Genomic DNA, 4,404 nt, shown 5'->3' with positions numbered 1-4,404 from the left:
TTTCTTGTAAGGGATTCCTGCCCACAGTAGTAGATATAATGGTAATCTGAGTTAAATTCACCCATTCCAGTCCATCTCAGTTCGCTGATTCCTAAAACGTTGATGTTCACTCTTGCCGTCTCCTGTTTGACCATTTCCAATTTGCCTTGATTCGTGGACCTAACATTCCAGGTTCCTATGCAATACTGCTCTTTACAGCATCGGACCTTGCTTCTATCAACAGTCACATCCACAGCCGGGTGTTGTTTTTGCTTTGGCTCCATCCCTTCATTCTTTCTGGAGTTATTTCTCCACTCATCTCCAGTAGCATATTGAGCACCTACCGACCTGGGGAGTTCCTCTTTCAGTTTCCTATCATTTTGCCTTCATGCTGTTCATGGGGTTCTCAAGGCAAGAATACTGAAAGGGTTTGCCATTCCCTTCTCCAGTGGACCACATACGGTCAGACCTCTCCACCATGACCCTCCCGTCTTGGGTGGCCCTACATGGCATGGCTCATAGTTTTATTGAGTTAGACAAGGCTGCGGTCCATGTGATCAGATTGGTTAGTTTTCTGTGATTGTGGTTTTCATCGTGTCTGCCCTCTGATGGAGAAAGATAAGAGGCTTATGGAAGCTTCCTGATGGGAGAGACTGACTGAGGGGGAAACTGGGTCTTCTTCTTGTTTTTTTGCAGGGTTGGGAGGGTTTAAATCAGAAAAACGTGTTTTATTTATTTACTTTTTAAAGTTGAGTTGTGCCACTCTCGCTGCAGCGTGCTGGCCTCTCTGTTGACGGTGTGCGGGCTTAGTTGCCCTGCGGCACGTGGGATCCAAGTTCCCCCACCAGGGATCGGACCCGTGTCCTCTGCGTTGGAACCTTGGAGTCTTAACCACTGGATTTCCAGGGAAGTCCCATATTTTAAGACAAAATGGTTAACTGGGCATCTGACACTTATATGAGTACAAAAATCTGGAAAACTAAATTTTGAGGCAGGGCTGAGAGGTGTGCATGCAGGCAGCCCGCCCCCAGGGAAGGGGCACAGAGGCAGCCCCCGTGCACTCCTGACCAGCGTCTGGTCAGCACAGCATCTCCCTCCACATGGGACCAGGGCCCCTCAGAAGTGCGGAGCTGCCTCGTTTAACTCACCCGGCCCACGGCCTCGAGGCTTGCTCTTAGATTTACAATAGCTATTGTTTAGCTGTGAATCAACCTAGGTCAGTGTAAACACCTTTTCACATACTTCACTGCATAACTTGTCATTTTTAATCTTCTACCTCGATGTTTAAACATCTTACCATCAAACTGTCAACACAGCATGGAGCATATTCTCTATGTGACTAAAATGAGTGATTGAAGAGCTCATTGAAAAAGAACTGTGTGTCTTTTTAATATTTGCTTTTGTGTCGCCCCTATCCACCCATCGGGCTTCCCAAGTGGCACAGAGGTAAAGAATCCACCTGCCAATGCAGGAGACTCAGGAGGCTTGGGTTTGATCCCTGGGTCAGGAAGATCCGCTGGAGGAGGGCACGGCTACCCACTCCAGTGTTCTTGCCTGGAGAATCCCATGGACAGAGGAGCCTGGAAGGCCTCAGTTCTTAGGGTCACAAAGAGCTGGACGCGTCAGTGTCTGAGCACACACACCCACCAACCCCACACTTGTGCATGTGTGGACCCTGCACCCACCAAGTGCCCAGCTGGAGCACCTTGCTCACCAAGTGCCACACTCTCTCGCTCCTGGTGCGTGCCTGGACTCGGCTCCATCCTGCCGGAATCTGCATGTTTGGTGGGAGCAACCTGGTTTTAAATCTGCATGAGTGAGAGGCTTTAACAGTTTGCAGTCTCGAGGGAAGGGCTCCACAATCCTCTGAGATACCCATCCCTTTCTCTCCTCTCTACCTCCACCTCCTACAGTCCCCACGACCCCAAAGGACAGGGATTACTTTTGCTTACTTTTTAGATTTACATTATTCTAGTTACTCCACTCCAGTATTCTTGCTGGGAAATCCCATGGACAGAGAAGCCTGGAGGGCTACAGTCCATGGGGCTGCAAGAATCGGACACAACTTAATGACTAAACAACAACAACAGATTCTTATTGATTAGATTTTATGATGCTTCTTTTACTGCAAAACAGTGTTGGTACCATATCGTGTAGTGACAATTCTTTCATATCTCTGAAAACACCATGGATGTGATTGTGCAAAAGGCGTCTAAAATAAGCATCCACGTATGTGTTAGAAAGAGACTTACCTCCTGGAGAACTCCATGTTGGCGAGCGAAGTGGAATACATCTGATGTAAGCGACTAAGATATCTTTTACTTTGAGAATCCTTCTTATCTGATTTACAGATAATCTTGTCCTGAAAGAAATGTTTTATTTGTATTTTTTGTGTCTTACCTCTGAAGCTAGAATCTAAGGCTGTCAAAGATGGGTCCTTACTCCTCTTCATACTTCTGAGGCAGGGATTCATGTATTACATGCAAGCAGTGTGTGCTGTGCTGCCGGAATAAGGAAGAGCCTTTGTAACTATTACAAGTTAATCCCTAAAGGGACATTGACTGTAAGTTTGAACTATACATGGCGGCCCACCCTTGGGAACCTCGTCTTGCAGGTTAGGAGCATTAAGCTAAAATATCTTCTCAGGAAACATGGTGACCAAGCCCATATGCGAATGGCGGCAGGAAGGAATCACACGTCCCCTCAGGAGGCTGCCTGGGACCACCAGACGTTTGGCTTTCCCCCTCCCCTTTTAGTATAAAAGAAGCCTGCCTTCTAACTCAAGCAGGATGCTTCTCTGGGACACGCGTCCACCATCTTCTCGGTTTGGCGCCTTTCCTTGCCCCAACAACTCGTCTCTCAGTTCATGGCCTGTGTTGTACAAGCTTAGACTCAGTATCGTTGTTTACTGTGTTGCGTAAACCTAGCAGTTACTCTCTGAATTTTATATTTAGAATGCTTTTGGATCTATGTGAAAATATTCTGGGTATGCTATAAATATTAATACTTAGACTTCCCTGCCCTGGCCTTCTGGTATAAACAAGATAACATCAATGCCACTGGACTGCCAAAACATCTCACGGACAGCGGACTCCCAGGCTAAGACTTGTACGAACCAAAGCACGTGATTTAGCACAGGGTAATTAAGGGCAGTATTAAGTGCAGTATTTGAGACAACATTTTAAAAATTCAAAAATAGTGATGTAAATTATATCACCCTAAGTGTAGAAGAGGAGAAATTAAAACACACACACACACAAAACAAAACATAGAAATAGTCAGAAAGCTAAAGTAATGGGTTGGCCAAAAAGTTCCTTTAGATTTATCTATAAGATGTTATGGGAAAACCCAAACGAACTTTTTGACCAACCAATAAAACAAACTGAATGCCAAGTGATAGAATATCAGGTTAGAGAAAATTCTAAACGGATGAAAAGAAACCAAGAAACAAGTGAGACCAGGAAGATGGAGGAAGAGAGGACTCAGAAATCAGGGCCGCTGGGTTGAGTTTTCAGACCCCTAAGGCCTTGGTGGGGACGTGCACGGCTCACTTGGGGCCAAGGAAGGAGGTGAGCCCGTGAGCCATCCCTTAACTTCATGTCCACCAGACCAAGCCAGCACCAGTAGTCACGGGCAGGTGCTCTGATTCAGGATTTCCCGTGTTTGTCTAATTCTCAGAATCACAGGGATTAGCTGAGAAGTTTGATAACAGCGCAGACTCCTGGGTCCCCCCAGAGACCCACTCAAACCGAGTCTTTGGGGAAAGGCCTAGAACTGCACGTTTTACAGGTGCCCCAGGCGACCGCTGTGACCCAACACGCCTGGGGACGGTCTCACAGCTGAGGATGACCCAGCAAGAGAAGCCAGAAATAACGGAAGAGTCAGTCTTTCAGACAGTCCCACAGCACCTGCTTACCACTTACCCCTTCGCTTAAGGAATCAGATTTCAAGATAGACTACGTTAGTGATGGGCTTCCCTGGAGGCTCAGACAGTAAAGAATCTGCCTGCAATACAGGAGACCCAGGTTGGATCCCTGGGTCAGGAAGATCCCCTGGAGAAGGGAATGGCTACCCACTCCAGTATTCTTGCCTGGAGAATCCCACGAATGGAGGAGACTGGTGGGGCTACAGTCCATGGAGGAGTCCCAAAGAGTCGGACACGACTGAGTGACTAACACTTTCACTTTCATATTAGTTACAGGACAAGGTTTGTTTTACAAGTGAAAGGCATTTGTGTGTGTGTGTGTGTGTGTGTGTGTGTGTGTGTGTGTTTCCAGTTTACTTGTCCTGTTGGGGTGGTGGCTGTAATCTGGTCCCAAGATTTCTACACATGAATATTCATGGAATTTTACAGTCTGAAGGAGTTGCTAAGAATATCATCTTCTCAAAGTCCCTCATTTGACTGACAGGAGATGCCCCTGTGGC

Source organism: Bubalus bubalis, chromosome 10 (genome assembly GCF_019923935.1).
Source record: "Bubalus bubalis isolate 160015118507 breed Murrah chromosome 10, NDDB_SH_1, whole genome shotgun sequence".
NCBI lineage: Eukaryota > Metazoa > Chordata > Mammalia > Artiodactyla > Bovidae > Bubalus > Bubalus bubalis.
This window is presented reverse-complemented; position numbering follows the sequence as displayed.